At 51.5% G+C, this 21,318-nt stretch overlaps 1 protein-coding gene across 14 annotated transcripts in view; it reads left to right on the forward strand.

Moving 5' to 3' along the window:
* CUX1 (cut like homeobox 1) overlaps positions 1–21,318 on the forward strand; it is a 375,787-nt gene that overhangs the window by 47,033 nt on the left and 307,436 nt on the right. The window lies entirely within an intron of this gene.

Genomic DNA, 21,318 nt, shown 5'->3' on the forward strand with positions numbered 1-21,318 from the left:
TATAATTTAGTATATTATTTTCAGATGACAGAAGAGCCCCTTGGCAGAGAGCGGTGTTAAAGTCTGATGTTAGTTAAGCCCTGTCATGGTTGGTGCTGTACAGGGCTGGGTGTCTGGTGCACGTGGGCAGGACGGGGCAGAGGGGGGCATCGGACCGTCAGCTGCAAGCAGCCATGTAGCCTGTGTCACGTTGCCTGTCCTCCTAGGGGCAGCCGGCCTGGGTTTACACACTTGTGCGTAGTCTGTGAACCCAGATATTCACGAACAGAGGAAGCCCGTGCGTACGCCTTGCAAGGGCACGGATGTGCCGAGTGCAGTTCATGATGGCCACGAACCAGCGAGGTTCATTTGCTCCTTCATGAAGTTCGTCTTTACCGCTTGTTAGGGAGAGCCGGGCACAATGCTAGGAGCTGGGGATTGTGACGGCCCCTGCCCTCACGGGACTTAGATTTTAGTGGTTCCAAAGGAAAACAACACTTGCTTTTGTGAGACCTTGGCGAAGCAAACGACCTTGAAATCTACCAAAGGAAGAGCTTTGGAGTGCTCGTTTGATAGTCTGCAGACAAAAAAAAATCACATCAGACCCTTTGTTGCAGACGTGAACATTTATTTTAAGGGCTCAAATTAAACCGGAGTAGATAAACGAGCAGGCGTAGTTTTTTGCTGATCGTTCACGGCTGATGCAATCCACAACTCCGTACGTTGCTGCTGGCAAATGGAATCGTGAGAATTTCAACCCTGAGACATTCCAGACAGCCCAAGCCGTAAAACGTTGACGTAAAGGTGATTCTACTTTGTCCTCTGACTTCAAAGCTTCTAGAGAAGGCACCACGGGGGGCCTGTGGGGGAGATTGGCATATGAGAAGGTTCACAAAGTTTCATAAAAGTTAGATTTGAAGTTTCAGTGTGGTTTGATTTTCCATGGTGATAATTAACGTGCTCTGTGTTTCCACAAGCCTCTTAGCTCTGTTTTCTTCAGAATGCTTAAGTTTACAAAGCAGAGAAGAGCATGGCGGTCTCTTCCACAGAGATGCCTTCCACAGAGATGCCTTCCAGAATGTGCGCGGTGGAGCCAGCTCGGGGTGGGGGTGGGGACAGCAGTCCAGTGGTTCAGGTGGCCCTTCGGAAGCTCAGTTTTAATGGCGGACTGTTGATTTCAAGTCTGGCCACCAAGAGGCGAGTCTCCCAGCCCTAGCCACAGCGACGCGCCTGCACGTCCTGGGGGTGCTGGCAGTGACCAGGGTGAAGTCATACCCGGCGTGCCAAGTGGCACGGCTGTGGCAGATCTGAGGCGCTGCCGCCAGGGAAGAGGGGGGGCAGGCTGGGGGGTGAGGACAGGCACATAGGACACTGGCGAGATTCTGAGCCACACGCTGTGTGCGTCCTCCCTGACACCTGGGGGGTGGGGGCGCACATCACAGAAGCCAGCCAGTGCATCAGCTGACCGATGCTCACCCTGCTGGCCTTCCTCTCTGGGCCGTCATCTCGGGGTGTCTCCAGAAGCTCAGACTTCGGATAAATTTGCTCTTCTCTTTTTAAGCCAACTAATCACTCACTTGCGGCTTTAACCTTTAATGCCGCATCAGTGTCAGTGCGTTGGAAGTCAGTCCTGTGGGCTTGGTTGCTCGGTGGCCCCACTTCCCTTCAGTTGGGCTGAGGCTAGCCTCATCCGTGCTTCCCCCCTGTGCAGAGCTGGCTTCTGTCCTCCTGTTCGCCCACCGAGCCTTGGCCTCGACACCTCCTCTGGTGTCGCTGGGGGCGTCTTGAATTTGCCCCTCCCCTGTCTCTTCCCCTCCAGCCCTGCACCTCTGCCCCAGTTGCGGGCCGACCTCCCCTGCTCAGTCCATCTTACCCTGCACGGTGCGAGTTGTTGGTGCTCCCTGTGTGGAGCACTCGACCCATGACATCTGCGACCCTGTCCCACTCTCAGGGGGTGTTCCCTTAACTGGGCGATGGGCTGTTTGGGGGAAAAGTCAGCCATGTTGACTGCAGGAAATCTCCTGAGCAGCACAGAACTCCAAGGGGACAGACAATTCGTGCTTTAGGAAGCACCAGGAGAAGGGCCACTGGTACCGGAGCTGTTGGGAAAGGCTTCTGGGAGGAGGCACCGTCTGAAGTGGGAGGTGAAGGGTAGGATCACGTGGCCAGCAGGGAAGGGGGCGGGGTCTTGGGAAGGGGCGCGCACAGGAGCAGGGCCAGTAAACTTGGGGATGCCGTGGCTGGATCGGAAAAGGAGTCAGGGAGCTTGGGGCCCAGCGGAAGAGTACCGGGCCTGGGGACCCAGGTGTGGTGATGGGGGGGCCAACCGACCATTGGAGACTTCGCGCAGGAGGGCGGCACGATGGCCGCAGTGATGGGTCAGGAAGACCTCCGGCTTTGGAGAGCTGAGTGGGTGGAGGGCCTGGAGCCTGGATCCAAGGTTAAGAGGGCCCGTGGCCTATGTCAGAGGTGAGAAAGAGTCGGAGGACATGGTACCTGTTTTTCGGGGGCAGGGGAGGGAGGAGACTAGGATGAGCCCAGGTGTGCCCTTGGGCATGACTGGGCTGTGAATCAAGGTCTGGGTCAAAAACCCAGAGGGCCGGAGGGGTGGTCTCACAGACCTCTCGAGTCAGCAGAAGTGTTCAAGGCACCGGGCAGGGCTGTCCCCTCTGTGCCGAACTCCCCGTGTCCAGGACGGTGCCTGGCGCGTAGTAGGTGCTCCATAGATACAAGGACTGAAGGGGGCGGAGGGGAAGTCAGGACAGGCCCCAGGTCCTCAGGCCTGGTGGTGAGTGAATGAATTCCCGAGGGATGGAATTTAAAGGCAGGAGAGCCAAGGGCTGAGGGCAGGCGTGGGCAGCGCTGGGCACACTGGAGGCAGAGAACTCGGCAAAGGAGTCAGGAAGGGAATGACCAGGGGTGGGAGGAAAATGGCATGGCGCAAGGTCAGCCAAGGTCAGGAGGCTCCTGTGAGGGGGTGGCTACTGTGGGCACGTGGGCCAGAGGGCGTAGGATGAGAAACCTCGCTCAGGTTTCTGCTGGCTTCCCCTGGCCGCCCCTAAATCTGAACACGCTGCCCCTGCAAGTGCTCCTTCCCCCATAGTCTCACTGCCCACAGAGGACAGTGGGAGGGAGGTGGACGACTTGGGGCCACCACCCACTGGGCAGCCGGGCCTTTGTCCCCCTGTCTTGGGCCTACCCTCCCCGAACCCTCTCGAGCCCCTCCCGAGATGGCCTTCCTGGTGGAAGCCTGCGTCCCCCGTCCTCCTTCACCCTGGCGGGGGGCTGGAGCACCTTGCGGCCGTTCGATCCCTGTGTCCTCTCGGCCCCACAGGACACCTTTCGAGGTCACATAGCCCGGCGCGGCTGATGTCTCATTTTGGTAGGTGGGTTGTGTTGTTCATCGGCCTCCAGGTCCAGAGGGGGCGTCCAGGGGACGGAAAGAAACTGTTAATTCGGTCCAGGCTGGTTCTTCTCCGCCCTACCTAAACTCTTGTCTAAAAATTAATGGGTGAGAGAAGCTAGGGAATCTTGTCAGATTGTTTCTTGAGGAAACCTCGGGAATATGAACAGCGGTACATACCTAACCTTAAGTGGCAGAGCTGGTTTAGCCAGATTTTTCCCCCCTCACGGTAAAGTTTTCATTTTTCCCGTTACAGTTGTTCAGATAAAGCTGTGAGGGTAGAGGGTTTTGCTTTTTTTTTTTTTTTTTTTTTTTTTTTTTTTTTTTTTTTTTTTTTTTTTTTTTTTGAGTTGGTAATGAGTGCTTTCAGGATAGATGCTTGTGAAGTCTGTAAATAAGAATTAAAAAAAAATCCTTGCCTGGTCAGTGCCTTGCACCTATCAGTTCTACAGATGTTCACATCGCTGGACTCATCTGTCTGCTTGGAGGGGCTGGGGCTCAGAGCCGGAGGTCCTGACGTCCCCCCTCTCTTGACATTTTCTTCTCGGAATCCCACAGTGCATCATAGTTGCACCTGCTGTCTGAGCCCCTCTCCTTGGTGGGTGTTAGTCTGCGATCCTAGCTTCCAGGGCTCGGGAGACGGTGGCGTTCACCCTCCTGTGGTCTGACTGCCGGCACTGTGGGGCCACCTGGCTCATCGGAACACAGGCCCCCGCTCCCTGTGAATGGGTCCCCTAGTGAGGACCAGGAGGGGTTGTTTCCGGTGAGGGGATGGCTTTCAAAAGTAAGGCCCCTCCGCCCTTTCACACACCCATCAGAAGGGCAAGATTTGAAGTCTGAATATACCGAGGGCTCACGGTGTGACTTCCATCCGGTCGGTGGGCACGTGAACCGGAATGACCACTTCTCAGTGAGGTGTAGAAGGCCTCAGAAGTAGAAGACCACTTCTCAGTGAGGTGTAGCGATGTCCTGGGGAGACGCTTACAAGAACGGTCATGGCGGCATCCCGGAGCAAACGGTTGGAAAGCACATCAGGGTCCCGGAGGCGGGTCGCCATCATCCAGGGCTGTTCTGGAGGACAGGCCACACGCGGCTGGACCTTGCAGACTCCGTGTGGAGCCCGGAAGGCCCGTGAAGGGCGTGCGCAGCGCCGTCCTATCTCTGTGTTAAACGTGCAAAACCGTACCTTATGTTGTCAGTGGGATCTTAAAGAGCTAGAAAACGTAGAGAGATTTCTTGAGAAGGGCCAGCGGCAAATTCTGGGAAGTGATTATTTTGGGGGAGGGAGGGAGAAAATGGGACTGAGGAGGGGTCTCCGAGTATATTTTATTCCTTTATTTTTTGTTTTAATTTTTTTTTAACGTTTATTTATTTTTGAGACAGAGAGAGACAGAGCATGAATGGGGGAGGGTCAGAGAGAGGGAGACACAGAATCCGAAACAGGCTCTGAGCTGTCAGCACAGAGCCCGACGCGGGGCTCGAACTCACGGACCGCGAGATCGTGACCTGAGCCGAAGTCGGCCGCTTAACCGACTGAGCCACCCAGGAGCCCCTATTTTATTCCTTTAAAAATAGCAAAGATGGCAGAATGTTAAAATTTGGTGAAGCTGAGTGGGGGGCACGCGGGGATTTGTGCTGTTCCGTGTGGTGGTGGGGGTGCCTGAGTGGCTCAGTCGATTGAGTGTCCAACTCCTGATTTCAGCTCAGGTCATGATCCCAGGGTCGTGGGATGGATTGATTGATTGATCCCAGGGTCGTTGGGAGCCTGCTTGGGATTCTCTCTCTCCCTCTGCCCCTCTCCCCTGCTCACTTCCTCCCCTCCCCACCTTTCTCTCTAAAATAAAAAAAAAAAGTTTTTTTTAAATAAAGCAATGTATGCTGTTTATGTATATATCTGTGTGAATGGTAACCTATTGTACTTACAGCGTAAACTTTTCAAGATTGTGGTGTTTTATGTGCATACTCCTCATCTGCTCACTTGCAGAATATACTAAAATTATGGTGACTTTAATTGTTTCTGTTGAAGAATCTTTATGTTCTCTCATTTTACATGTTGGGAGTTAGGTGACACTTTTTAGGATTGCCTCCATTTTTAAAAGGCAACTTTAAGGTGTGTTTCCTCCTTGGATTATGCCTCTTGCCACTGTTTCTGTTCAATACTGGTGAATCTTCTGCAGAAAAATGAGGGCAGGCGAACTGCTAAGTGACGAGAACCCATAACGCCCGAATTTCCTTAGAATATTCGGGATGCCTCGGCAAAAGTAAACCATAAATTATATTTAGTATCGTCCAGGCCGTGCGCCTCTAATGGTTTCCTATTGTCCCTGAGATAGGAGTTGCTGCTCAGAATGTGATTTCTGGCTTAATTGAATTAGGATTATTGCAGTCAGGATGGGAGTGAAATGGTACATTCCTTTCGTGCCCGTTGTGGGGGTGACATTAAAGCAGGCCGTTGATAGAATAATACCCTGTTACTTACTCAGTGTCTCTCTCTGAGGAAATAAGAGCTTACTCGGCCCCGTTCAATTAATCCTGACAACATCCTTAAAGGTGAAAGGAAGGCAGGTAGCATTATCTGCCTTTTACTTAAAAAGCAGCTGAAGCACGAGGAGTCTGAGCTCCCCGGGAGCCCTCGGACTCCTCTCGAGGTGCTAGCCAGGAGCCCGTGAACCTGACCGGCGGCAGAGAGGAACGAGGCACACGGAGGAGGAAGGAAGTAGCCATGATGTGGGCCGCCGCCGCGCAGGGCTGTGTTGGGAACTCGTGGGATTGTGATCCCTTTGGATCCCGAGTGCGGTTCGGGGAGGTGGGGGGCGGAGTCCTCCGGGGCCCTCACGGGGCCGTCCGGACCCGGCCCTGAGCCCCCGGCTGGTTAGCGACAGGCCCGCGCGCTGCCCTGTCCCCTATCCCCCCGCCCCCCCCGAGCCCGACCTCCGCTGCCAGGCCGTGCGTCCAGCCTGGCAGTGAAAGAGAAACCAGGGGGACCTGTGGTCGAAGGCGGAGGTTCAAGGTACCCGAAGCCAGACCGACAAACTTGGTTGAGGTCGATGTCATGTGTAAGACCATTGAACTCACTTTTACCTAAATGAAAGCATTTGGGACCATTGAGTAGAGTTCCAGGGCATTTGAACTCCTGCTTCCTGACACTAGAAGGGGCCTGCCTACCCCAGAGCTTCCAGAATGCATGCATCGTGCATTCGTAGCCTCTGCCGCTGGACTTTATTGGGCCCCTTGAACGGGGCCCACCCGGTGCCAGGGGCTAGACTGTTTCCGTGCTTAACAGTTCTGGCCAGAAATGGTTAGGAAAAGGTCAAGAAGGGGAAATGAGGCTAACTGGGGCCTGTTGTCTTTGCTGCCGGGTCCCGGCGTCTTGCAGGGGGACTTAGCAACAGGGTCTCTCTGTTTTACCGGCAAGGAAAGGGGGGATATTGGAAAGGTGAACCTGTTCGGGGCAGTTTTTCATTAAGTAGTAAAGCTAGGTTCCAAACCCAGGCCACTTTGGTTACAAGTTCACACTCTCAGATCCAATAAACTGTGTGCCATGCCTTTGCTGGGGTGGCGATGGTTCTTCTCGTTTTAAAAAAAAATACCGCTAATCACTCAGAAACCAGGGTGAGGGCTTAGATTTCAGCCGCTTTGAATTAGACAGTGATTTCTCTTATTATAAGCAGAGCCCTTTATTAACTGAAAACACTTGACTGTTAGACATGGTGTTTAATTGCCGCTAGAATGTATTTTTGTCACACTGCCCTATAATAAAGCCAAAGAACTGTTTGTGCCAAACATGGAAGGGAAGGGAAGGGAGGATGAAAACCCTTCTGCTCCTCCAGCTCCCCATCTGAGCCCCTGGTGTTGTGTTTGCTCTTCTGGTTCTGGTTTCTGTTTACCACTTCTACTTCCTGGGGAAAGAACACCTGGCCTGAGGTCGGTCGGGGCCCGTGAGAGGGAGACCCTCCTCCTGCCTGGTGCTCGGGCACAACGTCTGTGCCCTGGCCGAGTGGCCTTCTCGTTCTGGCCTCCGAGGTTTCCTTCATTATTATGTGGGCCTTAGCATTCTGCCCACGAGAGAGAGAGAAAAAGCAACTCTTTATGTGGCCTCTTTAATTTTTTCTTTGCAAAATGGAAATGACTCTGTCTCTCTGATTTTCAGAAGTGAGAAAGGCTAGTAAAAATGAAGCAAGTGCAAAATATAACACAAAGGAAGCAAAAGTCACCACTGGTCCTATTACTGTTCACATTTTGGCAAACGTCCTTCCAGAAACCTCGTTTATGTAAACATAAAGCTAGGTGAGTGGTATAACACTTTGGAAACTGTTGTGTAACTAGCTTTCCTGATCTTTCCCCAGCGGAGAGTTTCCTGTGATGTTAAGAATATCTCTCCGAGGGGTGCCTGCAGGGCTCAGTTGGTTAAGCCTCTGGCTCTTGATCTCGCCCAGTCACGAGCTCACACTTCGTGGGATCGAGCCTCTTGTCGGGCTCTGTGCCGAGAGCACAGAGCCTGCTTGAGATTCTCTCTCTCTGCTCTTCCCTGATAGCACTCTCTTGTTCTCTCTCTCTCAAAAAATAAGTAGATGTTTTTTAACAAAATGAAAAAAAAAAAGATTATTTTTCCATGTTAGTTGAAGGAAATTAGTATGCTGTTGGTTGAAGTTACATTTAGTACAGTATGCCCCATATTGCGTTAAGTTGATCTTTTCTTTTTCTGCTTTTTAGTACTTTAGACATTTACTATATTTAGGCATCGGGATGAACATCCTTCTACATCTATGTGTGTTTTTGATGATTGTTCCTGATGTCTGATTATTTCTTTAGGTTAAGTTCCTAAAAGCCATGCTGAGTGAGTAGTGTGAGTATATTTTTAAGACTCTGGGTACCTATTCCCCGAACTTTCCAGAAAAGTTGGACCATTTCTATAGCAGCAGTTGCACTAAATTCCTTGTATTGCCTATTTCCAAGTAACAGTCCCATGGTTCCGAAACAAAAGGCTCCTGTCTGCCCTCCCTGCCCCTACTATTGCTGATTTCTTTGAGTATCCTTCCAGAATTTCTTTTTTTTTAAATTTTTTTTTTAATGTTCATTTATTTTTGACAGAGACAGAGACAGAATGCGAGTGGGTTAGGGGCAGAGAGAGAGGGAGACACAGAAGCAGAAGCAGGCTCCAGGCTCTGAGCTGTCGGCACAGAGCCTGACACGGGGCTCAAACTCACGAGCTGTGAGATCATGACCTGAGCCGAAGTCAGACGCTCAACCGACTGAGCCACTCAAGTGCCCCCAGAATTTCTTTATATGCACAGAAGCAAATATGAATTTATGTCATTATCCTCTATGTACACAAAGTCTAGCATGCTATGCCCAGTCTTCTATACCTTGCTTTTTAATTAAAAAAAAAAAAAAAAAAAAAAATAACTGCTTCTTAGACTTTCCAAATGCGGCAGAAGCAAATTCGATCTCTGGCCCTTCCTCCATATCCCTCTCCCAAAGTGGCAGGATATTCCCTGCTATAGATGGCCGTATTCGATGCACCCAGGTCCCCATCGATAGATACTTGGGTTGCTTCCAGTCCTTGCTGTTCCGACAGCACCGCCTCGAACAGCTTTGTACACATGCCATTTGACACGGTTACACGTATGTCTGCAGGGTATGTTCCTGCAAGGCGAGTGGCGGGGTCCACGGACAGGGGCGTCTGTGAACGTGATGAGCGCTGCCGGCTTACCCCCACATGCCCATGTAGCTGTCCCCACCGTGGAGTCTGCCTTGAGTTCTGGTTCTTTCCTGATCGTTCCAGTTGTGCAGATAGTATGCGCCTAAGGGATGCAGACGCCAAAGCAAAACAGACCACCTTCTCTTGCATGGGAGTGTGGAAGCGAGCACTGAAGCATGGAGTCAGAAGAGAGAGTAAAATCCGTTACTGTGGGCTACCACCCCCGCACGAGGGAGCGTCCTCCCTGTCTCTTCCCTCCCTCCCTCCCCCTCCCCTCCAACCTGAACCAGCACCACTTCCTCTTATGAACCTGGCCGTGGCTTTCGGTGCGTGCCATCTGAAAAGCAATGGGTCTTCTTAGGGACTGACCTCACAACCAGCAAGCAGCAGGTACTGGCGTCTTAGCGAGATGGTATTTGAAGCAAACGTTCTGGCAGTTTGAGGAATCGAGGCAACTAAGGGAGCACAGCGAAGGCTGGCAAGACGTAGGCGGGGCCGAAGGAACAAGAGTGGCAGCAACCTGTTAGCCAGCGGGCGGCCGGCCTGGCAGCGGCCCGGAGGCCCCGGGGGTGCCGCTCCAGCCTGGATGCGGCCGGGCTCCACGCGGTTCTGTCCGGAACAGTGTGGTTGCCTCATCACAGAAACAAACTGATGCTTTTTAATACAATTAATTTTTTTACAACGCAGAGAGATGAACCAAGAGCTTGCAGGTTTTTAAATAGAAGAAACTGTTTTCTTCCAAGTCCCGTGAGGGTAGGAGGCCCGTCTGCGTTCTCTTCGGGCGTCCCGGCCCTGTCCTTTCCGTGTAAGTGGTGCAAATCTAGACCGTGTGTTGGGGCTTTTTCAAACTCTTATAAGGCACAGCTCCTCCACCCCCTCGGGGCCGACTTGTGCTGTTGAGCTGAGCCCAGGGAGAGGGCGTGGGGCTGCTCATGGGAATGCAGGGCACCGCCTGGCAGCTTTGGGGGACCTTGACGCCCTCCCTGTCCCTCTTGTGTCCCTTCCTGATGGCTTTTATGTAAAAATGTTTCTAAGTCATCCACCCTGTGCAGGGACACTGAAAACGGGGTGGGTCCCTCCCTCCCTTTCCCCCATTTTATATCTAGTTTCTGGCCCTTTAAAATACCATAGCTTTCTGCTTTATTCTTCTAGATAAGTACATTCTAACCATTGGAATGTCAGAGTTCCTTTCTCAGGGGCTGTTAGCTTCTTCCTGGATGAGGCTGGGCTTACCTGATGAGGCTGTTCTTTCCTGATGAAGGTGGTCTTACATGGATGAGGCCGGCCTTACCTGGATGAAACTGGTTTTACCCGATGGTGGTCTTATTGGATGTGGCTGCTCTTACCTGGATGGAACCGGTCTTACCATGGCCCAGGTGGCCTTCAGAGTTTTCTTGGGCTTGCTGCCTCCCATTCCGGAGGTCTGAGTCTGGAGGCCCGGCCAGTGGTCTCCTGAGTCAGTGTGACCCCCCACAGTGGGTTCCCCTGGCTCGCCGAGACGGGGGCGGGGGGCGTGCTGTCTTCTGAGAACCAGCGCGGTCCGCTTCTTCCATGGCCTCGCCTTGCCGGAAGGTAAAAGTGGGCTCCTTGGGTGCCAAGCGGGTTGCCTGTAGGGTCCCTGGTGCGATTCCGGATACAGGCATTGATTTGCCTTCTGGATCAGTCCTTGACCAGAGGAATCCCAGTGGCTGCACAGAAGGCACCCGGCTGGGTGAACCGTGGTCACGAAGCACAGGCCAAGGCCGCTGTTGCACTGGGGTACGTGTGTGCATGTGTGGGACTGTAGGATCCTGCTCTCTCCTTTTCCCCTGCTCATGAACCTCGGTGGCGGGCGATGACAAACAGAAGTCGCCTTGGACTGGACAGGTGACTTCTGGGGGAAGAAAAGGACGTGTTTGTGGACTATAGGTGCGCATCAGTCCAGGATTGTATAAAAACCTACAGGAAAAGGCTGGCTTTCAAAAGCAACTAAAGGCCCACAGGACTCAAAGCACAAGAATATCCAGGATGCGTTATATAACGCGTGCCACCGAAAGGAACATTTTGAGCAAACTTAGGAAAAGGATTTTTAAAAATGGCTTTCGCAAAAATACTCCTAGGAATGGGTCATAAAGGTTTGGAGAACTTGCCTTCAGGAAGTTCGGTTCCAGTGTGTTGACTGGTGATCGAAGCTTCTTGGGAGACATTTGGAAGTCTGTATTCCCTAGAAGCGGCCACCTCAGGAAGGATTTTTGAGGAGGGTGCGTGTCCCCCGCAAGAGTGGGCTTTGGGGGGCCTTTCCTCCTTATCGCGCATCCCCCAGACCCCTCTCGCTGGCCTCGTAAAGAAACAGATGGTGCACCAGAAATAGCTCAGAAGTCACGTTGGCTCCTGGCTGTATAAAGAGAAAGAACTGGGACCATAAAAATTTGAAATCTCCCAGGAAAGGAAATTACTCCCTCCATGAAATATCGATGTAAAGGGAGCATTTAAAAAGACAAAAATTATGAACCCAGATTCAAGTCGAACCAGGGACTATACCTTAACCTTTTTGAGAATTGTTAATTTAAAAGCAAATCGAATGAAATATAGACTATAAAAGCAAATTAAATCATTTTTATGCTTCCTGGGGCTTTGGCGTCACGTGACTGGAAGAGCTAATCGAGAAAAGCAGCTTTTGGACGGAGGACTGGGCTCGTGTCAGATCAAGCACAGGCTGTGACCCTTTATAGGGACGGGAGAGAAACTAGCCGAGCAAGGGCCCGCCCAGGGTTGGAAGGTCTGCAGATCGAGAGTTCTCCGGAACACGGTCCCCCTGCAAAGAGCATTTCCTCGAGCAGAGATCGCCCGTCCCCGCGTCCCGGCAGAGGGAGCAGATGTTCGAGAAAGGTGTCTTTGTCTCATCGATTGGGGGGTGCCCCCCAGCAGTTGATGTTTTATGTGGCGTAGGGGAAGCCGGGGCCGGGTTGCGTGTACCTACCTGCAGGAATAAACAATTCTTTTGAAACATCACTGGGGTGGGGGGAGAAACAAGGCAGCTTAAGATTTATCTGAAAAGGAAGTGGGAAGTTTAAGTTGCTGGAGATCTCATTACTGTCTGTCTCGCTAACCGTAATTAAAAAATGCCTGAATGATCTTAATAACACATGATTCAGCTGACAAGCACTAATTGCCCTGTATCAGGCCAAGGGAAGATGAATGTTGTCAAGAAAACCACAAGTCAGACAAGCTGATTCTCTCTTAGTCTGACACCGTGTTCCCATGTACAGACCAGTTTTTACTGGAGCCCTTCCAGCATCAAAAGAAGCTCTTTACCTTGCCATTAATTTTCATCGCTGGCAGGCCCGAGTTGTTTGTGACGAGCTGTTCTCGTTACTCCTGCTTGCCGGCTCGAGAGCCCGGCTCTGCAGACAAAATGTAAATATGTTTCTTGCTCTTATCTTGGTCCTTTTTAAGAAAAGAAATCCGTTCCCATTCAATACTAATGCCCCGGTGGGCTTGTCAGTGAATTACATGGCATTTGGGAATTGATTTTCTGACGCTCCCGATTTGTCAGGAATTTCTTCTGCCTTTTCAGCAACAATTTGACAGAACCTGTTGGGCCACCGAATCATGTGATCGGGGATTCGGTCTGCAGAGAAAAGGGAACCAACAACTCCGCGTCACTCACTCGGGCATCCAGAAACCTCCCGGAAGGGGGGGTTTGTGAAGACAGAGTGGGGAAAAAGAATGACGTTGGCTCCTTCCTGCACTTCTGCAGGACGGCCGAGTCACTTTGTCACACTGGAACTGAGTCACAGTCGGAATCTAATACAGAAAATCAGTTCCCAAAAGGGGGCCAAGTGACCCTGTGCTTCTGAGCAAGCGCAGCGCGCCAGTGGGCGAAGGAGCCACGAGAATAATCACGCCCTTGCCGGCCTTGACCGCCCACCGCGGCCCTTGGCACCAGGCCCCGAGCTGGGGGGAGGAGGATGGACGTGGAGCCTGCCCTCATCTCTGCGGGAAAACACAGTGGCAGAGTCCTGCTGACGAGCATCTTCTGTGATAGCCTTGTCCCCTGCCCTCTGGAGAGGCAGGCCATCTGGGGATGGAGAGGTTGGTTCAGAAACCTGGCAGAGCTGGGCCCTGGCCGTGGGGTCCAGGGCACGGTTCTCGCCATCTCTGAGCCAGCGTCCTTGACTGAGAAAGGACCCCCCCCCCCCCCCCCCCCCCCCGCCCAGGGCGGAGATGAGGTCTCAGTGCGGACGCTCAGGGCGACAACGCTTAGCACAGTGCTTGGGTCCGGAAGGGCTGGTCCGTGTCACTCTACGGTTACTGCCTTACAGGGTTGAGGAGTGGAAGAGGCCGATGAGGCTAGTAAATCCATGAGCACGCATGTAAGCCAGCCCACTAACTCAGTGAGGCGCCAGTGGCTAGTTCCTAACGTTCCCTGCTAGAGGGCTGATGACCAGCTGACAGTGACACCGTGGAGCCCCCCCCCTCCCACAGCTTTCGGTTTAGCCTACTTACCCTAAGTGTCTCGTTTCAGAGACCTATTTTCCTGAAATTTGAAAAAAAAAAAAAAAAAAAGTGAAAATTTGCAACGGTCATCAAATACCATCGGTGCGACTTCATTGTAGGAAAAAAAAAAAGGATCGCCGGGGAAGCCGTGCATGGAAATGAAGTCAGGGTGCCTGCCCTTCCTGGTCTCCCACTCAGAACCTGAGTCTGGGGGCGCCTCCCATCACCCTTCGACTTTGAAACCCGGAAACCCGGGACCCTGTGCAGAGCTGCGTGTAGGTGCTCGGGACAGGAGCCACTGAGGCAGGTGTTCCAGGAGGAGCCAACCACGCACCACAGTGTGTGTGGTCCCTGCTCCCAGCCGGGCTCCTTGATCGGGATCTTCCTTTCGTGATGACCTGGTGACCTCTGGAGTCTCTTGAGGCCCGGAATCCCCCACCTCAGGATATCCTGGGATTTGAGAATCAGGCTTGTGAAGCCCCCACTGTTCTAAGAAACAGCACCTCTGTGTGGTGTTATGTCCCCTTTGTTGTTTAACAACAAAGCTCTGAGTCACTGCAAACGGGGACCAGAGAATCCAGATCATTGACTGATTCCCAGCCCCAACCTTACAGGCTCAGTTTTAAAATTTTTAGGCTGTGAAGGGGATGGTTGTTCATTTAATCTTTCTATCTTACCGATTTTTTGTGTGGAGGAATGGTGTTCATCACCCTGGTTTTTTTTGTTTGTTTGTTTTGTTTTTTTTTTTTTTGATCAAGTTATTTATATTACGGGGTGAGTCTGTCACACGGTCTGAATACGGAACGTTGCCATCTTTTTAATCAGAACTCTGCCAGTAATTTCTGTTTACAATAGAGCTATTGAAATTATATTGGGATGAAACTAACATAATATAGAAATTGTTGGCTTGCGTGCGATTTTTATAATATGTACATGCAGACAGAGTTGGCTTTAGTTCAGAAGGCTACTTCTGTTTATTGTTGTGCTTTTATTAGCTCATGTTAGAGAGCCCCCACGGTGTACCAGATGCTATTGAGAAATTCGGGGGAATGGAGTCCCTGGCCACAGACCTCGAGATCTCTCGTCTTATCTGTAGTTAAGAGTCCTCCTGATAGATTCCCAGAAATAATCTGATGCCAGAACTCCTTGCTTTTCTCCCACGGTTTGATATGTGCTTTTCTCTGCCCTGTAATTGCCGCAGCGCTGGTTTGTAGAGGGGTAGGGAAGGCAGTGTGCTCCGGGGAGGGGGGAGGGGGGAGGGGGCTCGTCTCAGCGACCAGGTGCAGTTTTGGAAAGGTGATTGTTCAACCCCCCGGCAGGGTAGTTGAGTGTTGCACAGTCTCCTGCGAGGAGTGCCTGGGAAAGCAGGCTTCTCCAGGAGAGCAGATCAGAGCTTTTAGGTGGGGCTCTGAGAACGGAATACACGCGGTTGTCAGTTTCATGGATTACCGTTAATTCTGTTTAATGTCCTTTCCCCCCCTCCTTTTTGCAAAGTCCTGTGCATTATAGAACATTGACTTTAGCATAGAAGTGCTTAATACTTGATTTGGCACTTTAATGGATATTTACACAGTGACACCACAGATGTTGGATAAACAGGGGATTTGTTCTAATGAGATCTTCAGTGATTCGAAGCCGTTTTCCCCCTTGCCTTCTGGAATGCTGGGCTCCACTTCTGCCTAGTTGTGGTGGTGCCAGAGCCACAGAATGCTCTTCTCTGGAGCGTTCCGCTCACTCCGGTCTCCTGGCTTCCTCACTGGGTTTCAGGCGCTTTGAAGCACCAGCTTCCTCTCTTCTGTGTGTGTGTGCCCTCTGCAGCGCCTACTTCTGTGATTTGCATGTAGCGGAAATACTTGTTGAACTGAATTATTTTTACACACGAGTCTTTCATGTGGCCGGCGTTTTGAGGTCTGTTTCCTTTGGCTGGAGGCGGGGAGAAATCTTCCAGTCCCCCGAGGAGCATCGATAGCTTCAGGTACAGGGGCGCCCTGCCCTCCTCGGGGGGCGGTGCACGAGGCGCGTGCCCGCATCCCCCTGGACAGCATTCAGGCAGAGAGGACAGTGGTTTGTCAGTGGTGACAGTCAGGGGGGGTATCTCGAGGCCTCTGGATGGACGCTGTAGGAGAAGTAGTCCCTCCCGTGGCCGGGCTGAAGGGGAAGAGGGGAGAGAGAAGGCATCGAAGACCTCAGAGTTCCCTGGCCCTTCAAGGCCCAGCTCGGTGCCGTCAGGACGTCCTCTCTGTATCTTGTGGATTAGCCGGTAAATATCCATGCGTTCCAAGGATGTTTTGCCTGGCTCTTTCTGACGGAAAACCCGGGCTCACGCTTAGGGGATGTTTGCTCTGTGCGCCGGGGACTGGTCTGAGCTCTTCCAACTGAGCCATCCCTCATGAGGAGGAAAGTGAGGCGCTGGTAGCGGTTCTGGCCCCAGGGTCCCTGTGACCCCCTGGGAAGACACTCCGGGAGTGGCAGGTGAAGTTGCTCAGGCCTCTCCTGTCTCCTGACAGACCCAGGTCTCTGTGTGGGCGTGAGCCCAGAGGCCTTGCCGGACGTCAGTCCCAGCCTCAGTCCCAGCCTCGGGAGCCTGCAGGGACTCCCCTTGCGAGGGGCGCCGGCTCTTTGCGCTGACTCTTCTGTTGACTCAGCCACACTCGGCACTCCTGGTGGGGGCGCCCAACAGTACCCCCCTCCCACACTGCTCACTGAACGCTTACAGTCCCATGTGAGGACCCCCACGGGCAGTGTGGGTTTGGAAGGTCCCGGTCTTGTAAGTGTGGACCACAGCCTGGCTGAAGTTGGATTTTTGTCCCCAAGGATGCAGCAGCGCCCCCCCCCCCCCCCGAGGGGGGGGGCGGTGGTCAGGTGGGCTCTGGCTTTTGTGGGAGGCCCCGCACACGGCCACTGCCGTCCCTTTCCTCCTGCTGGCTCTGGGTCACCTGTACCCTGTTGGGATTTGGAGGCAGCCTGAGGCTCACACGTTTCCTGGCCTGCCGGGGTTTCGGGACTCTGGGACCCCGGGACTCTGCCACAGCGCGGCCCCCACCCCGTCCCGGGCACAGATCCGGGAAAGCAGTTGTGCCCAAGAATAGGTGTTCTTGCGAACGGGATCACGGCAGGGTGGGGGGGTCGCCTCTGGGCTGGTGGACGCTGGAGGTGAGGCTCTAAAGGAGCTCTGTGACTCAGAGATTCGGAGAGGGAGGCCCCGACTTGGGGTGTTGGGGGTCCTGGCAGCACTGCCTCCCCCCTTCCCCTCTTTGTAACTGCCCAGTCCTCCATCCCTTCCCCTCTGAACTGTGTCTTGACAAAGAGGGCGAGACCCAAGACACTGGCATCAGCCTTGAGACCACCTGCATGGACCCTGGGCCACGGACACCCCCCCGGCCCTGACAGGGGCCTCTGGGAGGAGCCAGCAAGTGGGGCGGGACCCTCAACCACTGCTCAGTACAAGCTCCTGAGCCGCATTTGTTCTCAAACGGCATTTCTTACTCTTAGTACCCAAACCAAACAGTACCTAGTGATGACAACGACCTTGATTTTGCTTAGAAGCTTTCAGTTCTTAGGTGTCTTTTGGCTTATGTGCAGCTCAGCGGTCATGGGGACCTCAGTACGCTCACTCCAGGAGAGCACACGCAAGGCTAAATAACTGATGTGTTAAGTTATATAGAGTTGAATTTAGGGATTTCCAGGAGAAAGCTCACTGAAAGACAGTTCGCCAAACTTTTTTTTCTTCGAGTTTATTTATTTCCTTTGAAAGAAAGAAAGAGAATGAGCTGGGCGGGGGGGGGGGGGGGTGGGCAGAGAGAGAGAGAGAGAGAGAGAGAGAGAGAGAATCCCAGTCAGGCCCCGTCCGCACTGCTAGTGTGGAGACTGATGGGGGCTCGACCTCATTAGCCATGAGATCATGACCTGAGCTGAAATCCAGAAATCCAGAGTCGGACACTCCACTGACCGAGCCACCCACACACCCCTCACTAAACATTCATAAGTGTTTTCCTTGTGCCTGGCAACATGTTTCGTCTCATTTAATTCCCCTGGCTGTTAAACTAAACTCATGTTAGCTTTCGGATTTACATACACGTGCTTATATTCGTGTTTGCTTGTAAATAAAAGTCCTTAACACTTAACTGGTTTACTGCCCTTCCTCCTATACACCGTCAGCCTGAAGATCGTGTTCCCTGTGGTGATTTCACTTCCCAAACTGCGCGACCAGACGAATGAATGAACGAGGCTCAGTCTTTCTCCCCGGGATCCGGCCCACAGGAGACGGTCATTAAAGCTTGCTGAATTGAATCAGTTCTCACAAAACCCCATACACTTAGTATCACTCCTGTTTTGCGGATTAGGAAATTGATGCTCAGAGAGAGAATTTTTCCCCCGAGGGTGGCTGTGCCATTCCAATCCAGGTCTTTTACTCTGTGCCACGACTTTGTCTCCAGGCGCACATTAGCTTTTGGGTTTTGTTTTCCCCCTTCCTTTCGTTTTGTACTCACTTTCAGCTTTCAAGGATTCATGAAATAGTGAGGTGTTCAGGAAATAATTTCTTAGGAGGAACTCTGCCGTTGCAAATACAGTATTGCTGGCTGCATGCAGGGTGGCGTGAACCTCCTGTCATAAATAGTGATTGGAGGTGCTCTGTTTTCTGGAGATCCAAGCTTTCCTACCCCTGCTCAGCCCAGATGGGATACCAGGGTCTTTGTAGTAGAGAGACGGCCGCCCTGGAAGTAAATCCTGAAAGTGGGGCGTCCCAAATGATCTGGGGAGAAGGAAAGCCAGTGGCAGGAAAGGACTAGAAGAAGAGAGTGCTAGGAAAAACGGGGTCACAGATGAACAGGTTTTCGCACCAGGGCGGCCTCACGTGGATGACAGGCAGGCAGGACAAGGAGACCTGAAGCTGGCAGTGTTCAGGGACCTAAAGAGTGGGGGCGCTGGGGGTGCTGGGGACGCTTTTGGCTCAGAGCAGAAACCCCATCCTGGCACAGTGGGGTAAGTGGGCACTGGTCAGAGAAGGGCAGGGCGGCGGTTCCAGAGGTAACAAAGGTCCAGACAGTGACCCAAATGGGGACACGAGAGCTTGGTCCGAGCAGACCGACAGGAGGGCTCTTATCCCCGGAAGCCCCATCTCTCCTGCCTTGGGTCCAACCTGGCCGGACAGCCGAGCCTACTCTCGTGGGCAGGAGTCAGGGCTGGAGGGGGCGAAGCACCTGGCAGAGCCCTGCGCTGGATTTACTGGGGTCAGAGCGATACACATGCCTTACGTTTTTAAGTTGCTGCTTTTGTGGGTTAGTCTGGGGCAAAAGGGAGGGTCTCTTAAAAGAGAAACATGAGCTCCAGTCTCTTTTGTGTGTATTCTCCCTGCTAGAACACAAATCTACGTTCCTGTTTTCTGAATTGCATTTCTTCGAATTTTTAAGTCCTTACATACTTCGTGAACTGGGCTCGTTAACCTCGGACTTTTCCATGGCTGTGGTCACTGCCACCTGCCCCCTCTCACTTGACACGCCGTGAGGTCTTTTTTATTTCTGAAGTGTGGTTTGACATTGTCTAAGCTGCTGCTTGCTTCTTATTTTCGACTCCTCTTTTGTCACTTAAGTAGGATGTCTTCATTCTTATTTAGCGTTAGATCACTTAGCAGATTTTTTTTTTTTGCTGTTTTTTTTAAATGTTTTTGTATCGCGTTTTGAACATTTTCCTGTGGAAAGATCTTTCACGTTTGCTGCAGATCCTGTGATTCTGTCTCGAAGATATTTAACTGTTAGATGTAGACACCAGACACACTTGGTGCAATCATTCATTGAGAACTCTACCCCAGGGAAGTTGGCTGTTTAAAACGAGATCCCAGAATCGGACCTTCTAAGAATGCACATCGGACGAAGATTCACTTGATGATGGGCGTGTATTTCTGACCTGTGCTAGGGGCTTCCGGGGAGTCTGAGGGAAAATGAGACAGCTCCCGTCTCCTAGGAGCTGTGTTTAGTAGGGCCAAGAGGACCCACTAGTAACTGAAAGCCGCACAGAATGTGCCATGTGCCGTGTGACACAGAGGACAGGCAGGGGAGAACAGAGAAGGATTCAAAGAGATGGTGGCATTTGGTTTCCAAATTTGGGGCTGTTGGGTTCAGATATTAAATTTGGGGTGATAGTCTGCAGTTTTTATCCCCCCCCCCAAATTCAAAGGCATTGTGACATTTGGGTTTTTAAACCAGTTGGTGTGGGCATTGAATTTCTGTACAGAGAACACCTGCTCATTTTTTTTCATCATCTCTTCCACTGCATAGTAAGTTAGCATTTAGTCAGTAAATGCTAAAGTGTATCCCGTGTAAGGCTTTGTTGTTGCTGCCGCTGTGGATGAACGGGGTTGCCTTATTCTGTTTCACATAGACTGTAGACTGGAAGCCCCGTGTGGGTATGGGCAGGGCTCATTTTAGCTTTTTGTCCCCACAAACGGACCCACCAGAGGTGAGGGACTCACCCGATGGTCTTTGAAGGAGTCAGATGCCAGGAGCGTCCTTCATGGGTCTAAACGGCGAGGCCGTCCATGTCCTGTCCCTTTCCTCGCTCTGGGCTGACCAGTGGCAAGCGGAGGACGGTGGACCCCTTGAGAAAACAGCTCTGAGAGGCAGTTTGTCAGTCAGATTCTTTTCATCTTAGGTTTTGGTGTTGCTCCTTTCTCTCCCATTTGGTAATGGTTTAGCACATTTTAAATAAGATACACAAGCTGCCTTTAGCTGGCATCAAGTGTCGTTTAATCTGGAGAGAAAATGTTAGCGCCTTCATTTGCAAAGCAGAGCGCTGTGGTACCATATTCTGGAGCGTCTTCTGGTGGTTCTGTTTTTCGAAACTTACTGTGGGCTTCTAATTACCCTCATTTAGCCGTCCAGGGCAGAAACTGTCACTTCAACAAGAAAATTTTGTAATGAGCCAGAGGAAATGGGCTCGTCATTACTCTGTTATATGCAGCCTAAAAATCTGTGTGGATTTTTATTTCAGGAGAAAGTGACTGTTTAATTGAAAAATGCTCTTAAAGTGTCCTTTCCCTTGCCGTCAGGCCCTTGTTAACGCGTCTACATTCAAGCGAGAGTCCGTTAAAATGGGTGCCCCTTTGCCAAAATACTTCTTCCCTTTCTCATTTCTTGTGCAGAATTCTGTGGTGCTAGATCTATTTTTGTTTAATTAGGCCCTGCAAGAATATGAAGGAGAGTGGTATTTAAATTTTTTAGACCATTAAAGGACCTAAAACCATCCTAGACGAGAGGCACAAAAAATTAACTTTAATATTTATTATGTGGAGAAAACCAATACAGAGAATATTTCCAGAAACCTTCTCTCTTTTTCCTTCCTCGGACGGCTAAGATTAATAGCAGGCCAGAAAGCAGGGATGTTTACTGTTACTTCTTGTTCTGTTACCAGAAAATAAGTCTTTTTTTTTTTTTAATTTTTAATTTTTTTAATATTTATTTATTTTTGAGAGACAGAATGCAAGTGGGGGAGGGGCAGAGAGAGAGGGAGCCACAGAACCCGAAGCAGGCTCCAGACTCTGAGCTGTCAGCACAGAGCCCGATGTGGAGCTCGAACTCAAAGAGTCGTGAGATCATGACCTGAGCCGAAGTCGGACGCTCAACGGACTGAGCCACCCAGGTGTCCCCAGAAAATAACTTTTTTAAAAAAATTTAATTTAATTTAATTTTTTTTTAATTTACATCCAAATTAGTTAGCATATTGTGTAACAATGATTTCACGGGTAGATTCCTTAGTGCCC

This window comes from Felis catus, chromosome E3, assembly GCF_018350175.1.
Source record: "Felis catus isolate Fca126 chromosome E3, F.catus_Fca126_mat1.0, whole genome shotgun sequence".
NCBI classification, from domain to species: Eukaryota; Metazoa; Chordata; class Mammalia; order Carnivora; family Felidae; genus Felis; species Felis catus.